Genomic DNA, 10,805 nt, shown 5'->3' with positions numbered 1-10,805 from the left:
GTGGTGCCGGCACTGGTGGTACCGGGCTGGGGACACGCACCTCAGGGCTAGTGCGGGGAGAAGGAACAGGGCATACTGGACCCTGGAGACGCACATTAGGCCTAGTGCGTGGTGCCGGCACTGGTGGTACCAGGCTGGGGACACGCATCTCAGGGCTAGTGCGGGGAGCAGCAACAGGACGCACAGGACTCTGGGGACACACAGGAGGCTTGGTGCGTGGTGTAGGCACTGGTGGTAATGGGCTGGAGACACGCACCATAGGGCTAGTGCGTGGAGGAGGAACAGGGCTCTGGAGACGCATAGGAAGCTTGGTGCGTGGTGCCGGAACTGGTGGTACCGGGCTGGAGACACGCACCACAGGGTTAGTGCGTGGAGGAGGAACAGGGCTCTGGAGACGCACAGGAAGCCTGGTGCGTGGTGTAGAAACTGGTGGTACTGGGCTGGGGCGGGGAGGTGGCGCCGGAAATACCGGACCGTGCAGGCGTACTGGCTCCCTTGAGCACTGAGCCTGCCCAACCTTACCTGGTTGTATGCTCCCCGTCGCCCGACCAGTACGGGGAGGTGGAATAACCCGCACCGGGCTATGTAGGCGAACCGGGGACACCATGCGTAAGGCTGGTACCATGTATGCCGGCCCGAGGAGACGCACTGGAGACCAGACGCGTTGAGCCGGCTTCATGGCACCTGGCTCAATGCCCAATCTAGCCCTGCCAGTGCGGGGAGGTAGAATAACCCACACCGGGCTATGAACACGTACAGGAGACACCATGCGCTCTACTGCGTAACACGGTGTCTGCCCGTACTCTCGCTCTCCACGGTAAGTACAGGGAGTAGGCGCAGGTCTCCTACCTGACTTCGCCACACTCCCTTTTAGCCACCCCCCCAAGACATTTTTGGGGCTGACTCACAGGCTTCCTACCGCCTGGGTCTACCGCCCACCTGTCGATCTCCTCCCACGTAGTGTAGTCCAGTCTTTGCTCCTGTTTCCCTGCTACCTCCTCATACCGCCGCCTCTCGGCTTTAGCTGCCTCCAGCTCTTCACGAGGGCGGCGATATTCTCCAGGTTGAGCCCAAGGTCCCTTTCCATCCAATATCTCCTCCCATGTCCATGAATCCTTTATGCGCTGCTCCCGTTGCTGCTTTACACGCTGCTTGGTCCCGTTATGGTGGGTAATTCTGTCACGATCGTCTATGGGTGAGAGAGAGGACCAAGGCGCAGCGTGTGCAAAATACATTCTCTTTTATTTAGAGAAGGGAAAAACACGAAATGAACACTGAATACAAACTAAACAAAACAACAAACGACCGTGAAGCTAACGACGTAAGTGCATAGACAAGCAACAAACGTTCAACATAGACAATTACCCACAAAACCCAAATGCCTATGGCTGCCTTAAATATGGCTCTCAATCAGAGACAATAAACCACAGCTGCCTCTAATTGAGAACCAATCTAGGCAGCCATAGACATACAAACACCTAGACAAGACGCTGACCCATTAAACGTACAAACCCCTAGACAAACCAAAACACATACATTCCCCATGTCACACCCTGACCTAACTAAAATAATAATGAAAACAAAGATAACTAAGGCCAGGGTGTGACAGAAACAACATATCTTATAAAATACAGAGTTCAAATCAAGAGTATTAAGACAGAGAAAAATGTTAAACATAAAAAATTATATATCAGTAAATGCAGTAGGTACAGTCAATTATATCTTCAACCAGCAGTCAGCAACATGTATGGTAAAACAACAAGTATAAACACCACGTAAGTCAATATCACACTGGACAGGTGTCCCCCCCCCAGTGCAGGTGTCATCATAACCAGAGGCCATCTGAAGAGGTCACACTCCTACTGGGGTGGCATGTGGAGCACTGACGGACAATTGATGAGTGTTGATGGGAGGGATCTGGTCAAGTTTAAAGACAAGCTCAACTAGATACTGTTCTATGTCTCAGGAGCTGTCTGTTACTATAGGGTCATTACACAGCAAAGTAGCACACTATTTATTCCCTGACAAGTTACCTAAGCATTTATAGTCCATGTCCTGGCTGGTACAAATGGAAAGTCAAACACAGATCATTTGTATTTTGAATCCCTACATGCTGTTCACAATGTCTAGGAAAGCTAACTACATCCTAATAATTATCATATATACCACAGTATTTCACAACATTTTTCCAAAAGTAAAATCACTGAGATGTTCCTGGTGATTTTACAGAACTTTATGCAAATAAAGTCACCCACAGGCCAACGTTTGGTGGATCCTGCCTCTGTGGGCAGGAGAAACAAGAACCCCATCTGTCTGTTATTGTAAATCTGTGGCGCCACGCTTTGGCAGGAAAGTGTACTACAGATTTTACGTAATGTAGAAGTAGGGGAGTTTCTCCTTGAGGGAACCTACTAGAGAAATACTAAAAATACTTTCCATAACATGTAGGTAGGTATGCATGTATGTATGTCTGTCTGTAGGTAGGATTGGGTTCTGAACAGAGTTCAGAGCCTGTACTATTTCATATAACCATAGATAACATAATATATGGTCTATACTTGGCATGTAGGTCTCTCACTTATGGGTGGCACAAATTGGGATATGGGGGAAGGGAATGGGCAGGGTATATGCAGGTAGCCTAGTGGTTAGAGCGTTGGGCCAGTAACCGAAAGGTTGCTAGATTGAATCCCCGAGCTGACAAGGTAAAAGAAAAACGTTGTTCTTCCCCTGAACAAAGCAGTTAACCCACTGTTCCTAGGCCGTCATTGTAAATAAGAATTTGTTCTTAACTGACTTGCCTAGTTAAATAAAGGTTTAATTAAAAAATGCAAATTAGTAGTAATTACTATAGTTTAAAAAGGTTTTTGTGGTGTGTAGTGTTTTTGCAGACATTTCTGTAGTATTTACCAGTGTTCTTTTGTGTGTGGATAATATGTTAGTACTTACTACAACTTACTACAAAATTCTATACTAACTACGACACGAGAGGGATACAGTGTATAGTATTCTACAGTTTACAACATAATTCTATAGTAAGTACTGTAGTATTCTATAGTAAACTGTAGCATTTTTGTGGGTAGCCTCTCCCTAAAGTGTAAAGTGAGAAGAAGATTTGCATAGTGAGTTCAGAAAGTATTCAGACCCCTTCTTTTTCCAAGTTTTGTTACGTTACAGCCTTATTCTAAAATGGATTAACTTATTTCCCCCCCTCATCAATCTACACACAATACACCATAACGACAAATCAAAAACAGGTTTTTAGAAATGTTTGCAAATGTATTCAAAATAAAAAACTGAAATATCACATTTACATAAGTATTCAGATCCTTTACTCAGTACTTTGCTGAAGCACCTCTGGCAGTGATTACAGCCTCGAGTCTTCTTGGGCATGACACTACAAGCTTGGCACACCTGTATTTGGGGAGTTTCTGCCGTTCATCTCTGCAGATCCTCTCAAGCTCTTGTCAGGTTGGATGGGGAGCGTCGCTGCATAGCCATTTTCAGGTCTCTCCAGAGATATTTGATCAGGTTCAAGTCCGGGCCACTCAAGGACATTCAGAGACTTGTCCTGAAGCCATTCCTGCTTTGTCTTAGCTGTGTGCTTAGGGTTGTTGTCCTGTTGAAAGGTGAACCTTCGCCCCAGTCTGAGGTCCTGAGCGCTTTGGAGCAGGTTTTCATCAAGGATTTGTATTTGTATTTATTAGGGATCCACATTAGATGCTGCCAAGGCAGCATCTACTCTTCCTGGGGTCCAGCAAAATTAAGGCAGTTATACAATTTTAAAACATTATAACATATTCACAACAGATTTCACAACCTACTAAGTGTGTGCCCTCAGGGCCCTACTCCACTACCAGGTATCTACAACACAAAATCCATGTGTACGTGTGTTTGTCTATAGTGCATATGTTATCGTGTGTGTATGCATTTGTCTGTGCCTATGTTTGTGTGGCTTCACAGTCCCCGCTGTTCCATAAGGTGTATTTTTATCTGTTTTTTCCCAAAATGTACTAAGTGCTGGTAACAGGCCAATTGGTCAGTTATTTGAGCCAGTAAATGGGGCTATACTATTCTTAGGTAGCGGAATGACTTTTGCTTCCCTCCAGGCCTGAGGGCACACGCTCTCTAGTAGGGTAAATTGAAGATATGGAAAATAAGAATGGCAATATCGTCCAATATTATCCTCAGTAATTTTCCATCCAAGTTGTCAGACCCCGGTGGCTTGTCATTGTTGACAGACCCCCCAAAAAATGTCACTTCTCACTTTACAGATTTCAAAATTACAACGTTTGTCTTTCATAATTTGGTCAGATATACGTGGATGTGTAGTGTCAGTGTTTGTTGCTGTTATGTCTTGCCTAATTTAGCTAATCTTGCTAAAGAAAAAATCCCAAAAATAGTTGGCAATATCAGTGGGTTTTGTGATGAATGAGCCATCTGACTCAATGAATGATGGAGCCGAGTTTGCCTTTTTTCCCAAAATATCATTTAAGGTGCTCAAAATATGTATACTATCATTCTTTATATAATTTATCTTTGTTTTCGAAGTGTAGTTTATTTTTATTCAGTTTAGTCTCATCATTTCTCAATTTGCAGTATGTTTGCCAATCAGTTATGTAGCCAGACTTATTTGCCATTCCTTTTGCCTCGTCCTTCTCAACGATACCATTTTTTATTCCTCATCAATCCACAGGGATTTCATAGTTTTTACAGTCATTTTCTTAATGGGTGCATGCTTATTAGTAACTGGGATAAGCAATTTAATAAATGTGTCGAGTGCAGCATCTGTTTGCTCCTCATTACACACCACAGACAAACAAATACACACATATATATATATATATATATACACATATTTGAAGTCGGAAGTTTACATACACCTTAGCCAAATACATTTAAACTATGTTTTTCACAATTCCTGACATTTAATCCTAGTAAAAATTCCCTGTCTTAGGTCAGTTAGGATCACCACTTTATTTTAAGAATGTGAAATGTCAGAATAATATTAGAGAATGATTTATTTGAGCTTTTATTTCTTTCATCACATTCCCAGTGGGTCAGAAGTTTACATACACTCAATTAGTATTTGGTAGCATTGCCTTTAAATTGTTTAACTTGGGTCAGACTTTTCAGGTAGCCTTCCACAAGCTTCCCACAATAAGTTGGGTGAATTTTGGCCCATTCCTCCTGACAGAGCTGGATTAACGAAGTCAGGTTTCTAGGCCTCCTTGCTCGCACATGCTTTTTCAGTTCTGCCCACAAATATTCTATAGGATTGAGGTCAGGGCATTGTGATGGCCACTCCAATACCTTGACTTTGTTGTCCTTAAGCCATTTTGCCGCAACTTTGGAAGTATGCTTGGGATCATTGTCCATTTGGAAGACCCATTTGCGACCAAGCTTTAACTTCCTGACTGATGTCTTGAGATGTTGCTTCAAAATATCCACATAATTTTCTTTCCTCATGATGGCATCTATTTTGTGAAGCGCACCAGTCCCTCCTGCAGCAAAGCACCCCCACAACATGATGCTGCCACCCCCGTGCTTCACGGTTGGGATGGTGTTCTTCGGCTTGCCAGCCTCCTCCTTTTTCCTCCAAACATAACGATAGTCATTATGGTCATACAGTTCGATTTTTGTTTCATCAGACCAGAGGACATTTCTCCAAAAAGTACAATCTTTGTCCCCATGTGCAGTTGCAAACAGTAGTCTGACTTTTTTATGGCGGTATTGGAGCAGTGGCTTCTTCCATGCTGAGCGGCCTTTCAGGTTATGGTGATAGAGGACTCGTTTTACTGTGGATATAGATACTTTTGTACCTGTTTCCTCCAGGATCTTCACAAGGTCCTTTGCTGTTGTTCTGGGATTTAATTGCACTTTTCGCACCAAAGTACGTTAATCTCTAGGAGACAGAATGCGTCTCCTTCCTGAGCGGTATGACGGCTGCGTGGTCCCATGGTGTTTATACTTGCGTACTATTGTTTGTACAGATGAACGTGGTACTTTCAGGCGTTTGGAAATTGCGCCCAAGGATGAACCAGACTTGTGGAGGTCTACATTTTTTTTCTGAGGTCTTGGCTGATATCTTTTGATTTTCCCATGATGTCAAGCAAAGAGGCACTGAGTTTGAAGGTAGGTCTTGAAATACATCCACAGGTACACCTCCAATTGACTCAAATTATGTCAATTAGCCTATCAGAAGCTTCTAAAGCCGTGACATCATTTTCTGGAATTTACCAAGCTGTTAAAAGGCACAGTCAATTTAGTGTATTTAAACTTCTGACCCACTGGAATTGTGAATAAGTTAATTATAAGTGAAATAATCTGTCTGTAAACAATTGTTGGAAAAATTACTTGTGTCATGCAGAAAGTAGATGTCCTAACCGACTTGCCAAAAGTATAGTTTTGTTGAAAAGAAATTTGTGGAGTGGTTGAAAAACAAGTTTTAATGACTCCAACATAAGTGTATGTAAACTTCCTTCTTCAACTGTATGTATGTATGTATGTATGTATGTATGTATGTATGTATGTATGTATGTATGTATGTATGTATGTATGTATGTACGTACGTGCGTGCGGCGACTCCGGGATGCTGGCCTTCTAAAACAAGGACATTTCTAAGTGACCCCAAACTTTTGAACGGTGTGTGTGTGTGTGTGGAAATGCAGAAAATTACATTAATTGTCACCCTTTAATATTAAAGCTGATCTACCCCCACCCCCCGTGCTGTGTGTGTGTGTGTGTGTGCAATATTGCACACGCACACACACAGCGTGGGGGGCGGGGAGGGATAGATCAGCTTTAATATTGCAGGTTGACAATTAATGTAATTTTCTGCATAATTTCCACACACACATACACACACACCTTTCAAAAGTTTGGGGTCACTTAGAAATGTCGTCGGCCGGGCCGTCAATGTAAATAAGAATATGTTCTTAACTGGCTTGCCTAGTTAAATAAACGTTACACACACACCAAAAAGTTATTTTGTTGGCATTTACGTATGTGCCCATTACCAGTAAAACATAATCAAAACCTATTTCTTTCACTTACTTCCTGTGCTGTTTCATTGTTCAGTCATTTCATTCTCAACCAGGATTTCTATGGAACGCAGTTTGGGTCTTCGCGTGTCAAAATAAGCTTGTTGACCAATCAGGACCTGAATATGACTGCACATCACATAATAATTTAACGCCTTCATTATTTTTTAAAGTAGTTATTAGACAATCACTTGTATTTCATATGTCACAACGATTCATCGATACGTATACTATGATGCCGGTAAAGTTGTCTCGCACACCTACAGTGCTGGTCATTAAAAAAGCTAGCTAGCTTATGGATGCAAACAATGTTCTTCCCCAAAAACATAGCAAAACAACAATCTAGATGTCATCATCTAAAATAACCCTATTTTATAAGACAGTTCATATTTGATTAATGGTGGTCGGACCCATCTATGTGAAGCTAACCACAATAAGGATTAGCCACAATAGTAGACTTTGCAGTTAACCTTCAAAATAAAAGTATGGCATGATTCTAATATTTGTATTCATTTGCATCACTGTCAATGACATACTACATTTTGAAGGCAAACCGCAAATTCCACTATTGTGCCTACTCCTTATTGTGGCTAGCTTCACTAGCCAGGTGAAGCTAGCTGGCTGCTTATAACGTTAGCTTTGGGCAACAGGGTTAAGTAGCTGGCTAGCCATTTATTTTCATGAACTGAAGTTCAATTTCAATAGGCAAACAAGTGGCAACCTAACTAATACTTACAAGGATTCCTAAATCATTGCTTAGAATAATGAAAATGACTGCAGTTTCTACTGGTCATTGTTTTCAGGCTGGTTATATTGGTGCTAGCTTGGTACCAAGCTAAAGCTAGCTACCACAGAAGTTGCGGTCGAACAAATTATGCTTTATTACCAACGCGGTATTGTAAACACATCGTTCGTGGCCGATGTTTGCAGACTTTTTTGTACAGTTTTGACAGTGCTACTATATATTTTTTGACACACAAAGACCAAAATTGCATTCCATAGTATGCATGTTGTGATGCTATTACTGTGCAACTCCGGTAAAGAAGCATCTGAAAAATAGCTAACTTGGTAGTGTGTACCGGTGCTCGAACAGTCAGTGAAAGCCAACATCACCCAGGACAGAGAAAGGTTGATTGTCAAGGGCAATGAATTCCGTTATCTTGGCTTTAATGGATTTCGCCTTTGAGTTATCTCGCTGAAATGTTCTTACTCTTTCAAATGACTGCTCGACTTGACTGCTCGATCCACACAGCAGACATTGTGGGCTAGGTTAGGAATGCTGTGTTGCACATGTAGCGCAAAATTTTACGTTGGGTCATTACGCTATGTACCTAGGTTATCTTTTTAGGGATAGGGGGAAGCATTTTCATGAATGAATGCTTGGATGAATAGCGTGCCCAGAGTAAACTGCCTCCTACTCTGTCCCAGATGCTAATATATGCATATTATTATTACTATTGGATGGTAAACACTCTGAAGTTTCTAAAACTGTTTGAATGATGTCTGTGAGTATAATAGAACTCATATGGCAGGTGAAAACCTGAGAAAAATTCAACCAGGAAGTGGGATATCTGAGGTTGGTCGATTTTCAACTCATTGCTTATTGAATTCCCAGTGGGATATGGATCTGTATGCACTTCCTACGGCTTCCACTAGATGTCAACAGTCTGTATAACCTTGAATGAAGCCTCTACGGTGATGCGGAGCTGAATAAGAGGGGAATGAGTCAGTGGTCTGGCAGAGAGCCAGGTCCTGGTCATGTGCATTCCACATGATATCGACTTGCGTTCCATTACTTCTATAGACACAAAGGAATTCTCTGGTTGGAACGTTATTGAATATTTATGATAACAACATCCTAAAGATTGATTCTATACTTAGTTTGACAAGTTTATTCGACCTGTAATATATATTTTTGAAGTTTTCGTCCGACGTTCGCCTGGACCTGCACGAGCGTTTGGATATGTGTACTAAACGTGCTAACAAAAGTAGCTACTTGGACATAAATAATGGACATTATCGAACAAAACAACAATTTATTGTGGAACTAGGATTCCTGGGAGTGCATTCTGATGAAGATCATCAAAGGGAATATTTATAATGTAATTTCGTATTTCTTTTGACTCCAACATGGCGAAGAAATGTTGTTTCTATCTGAGCGCCGTCTCAGATTATTGCATGGTTTGCTTTTTCCGTAAAGTTTTTTTTAAATCTGACACACTTGTTCTTGATGCAACCGCTGTATCTTTAATTCTATGTAAAACATGTATCTTTCTTCAAAGTTTATGATGAGTATTTCTGTTATTTGAGGTGACTCTGCAATTTCTCCGGATATTTTGGAGGCATTTCTGAACATGGCGCCAATGTAAACTGAGATTTTTGGATATAAATATGCACATTATTGAACAAAACATACATGTATTGTGTAACATGATGTCCTATGAGTGTCATCTGATGAAGATCATCAAAGGTTAGTGATTAATTTTATCTCCATTTCTGCTTTTTGTGACTCCTATCTTTGGCTGGGAAAATGGCTGTGTGTTTTTTGGACTTGGCGGTGATCTAACATAATCATATGTTGTGTTTTCGCTGTAAAGCATTTAAAAAAAAATGTTTTTATCGGACACGGTGGGTAGATTAACAAGATGTTTATCTTTCATTTGCTGTATTGGACTTGTTAATGTGTGAAAGTTACATATTTCCCCAAAATATTTTTGAATTTCCCGCGCTGCCTTTTCAGCGGAATGTTGTCGAGGGGTTCCGCTAGCGGAACGTGTGTCCTAGAAAGGTTATATAGGTATGCACGGTAGCTTTGACATCGGTTTTTAACATCGGTGTTAAACTAGACATCTGGCCGATACCGATGTTGGCATTTTTAGCTAATATCGGCCGATTCCGATATGCTCACCGATATATCGTGCATCCCTAGTCTGAATACTTTCCGAAAATACTGTATGTGTGTGAAACATTGATGCATTTAAAGTGGAACTGACAGCATTTTAGCAACATGAAATCTTATTAAAATCTGTTCATATACACCCCCAGGAAGAATTACACTTTTTCTTTTAAATGTTCTGACAAGCAACCACTTAGATATGGACATTTTCATAAATTCTTACAATGTTTAGGAATTACATATACTAAGGAATTTGTGAAAACCCTATAGCAATATAGAGTGGGAAAGTGGCCATGCGTTTGGACCATTAATAGACACTGCAGCAAATAAAACCGAATAAAAACATCAGTCTTGAACAACCATGAAACAACCATGAAAAAGGTAGGCTCTCTCTTCTTCAGTTATGCACATCAACAACAACAAGATCAACAACTAATGCTAGCCAGAGCAAGAAGAGCTAAAATCTAATGAAGGAACATTAGATAAACACTCTCAAACTTTTGAATCTAGTTGGCCGTCAAAATTGCACTGATAAACGATGGGGAATTGTAGCCTCCTCATCCTTCTGCATCTTGCCTGCCAATGCATGCTTGTCCCAGCCAAGCACCCAAGCTAACTAGCTAAAGTTGGCTAGCTTGCTACTTCCAGACACAAATGAGAGAACATCTCAGTCCGACCATTTTACTCACTGTAGCAGAGCTGGTTAGGCTGTTTACATGTTAATTTAGAGCGTTTTTGACTAATTATGATTTTTTTTTGCCTACGTTTACTGACACCGGTCATATTCAGTTGGTGTTGCGCGTTCGTAAATTCATCAGTTGTTCTGCGCTCTGGTACACTCAAACGAGAGTGCTCTTAAATCGGAGTAC

The sequence above is a fragment of the Salvelinus alpinus genome, chromosome 13, assembly GCF_045679555.1.
Source record: "Salvelinus alpinus chromosome 13, SLU_Salpinus.1, whole genome shotgun sequence".
Taxonomy (NCBI): domain Eukaryota; kingdom Metazoa; phylum Chordata; class Actinopteri; order Salmoniformes; family Salmonidae; genus Salvelinus; species Salvelinus alpinus.
This window is presented reverse-complemented; position numbering follows the sequence as displayed.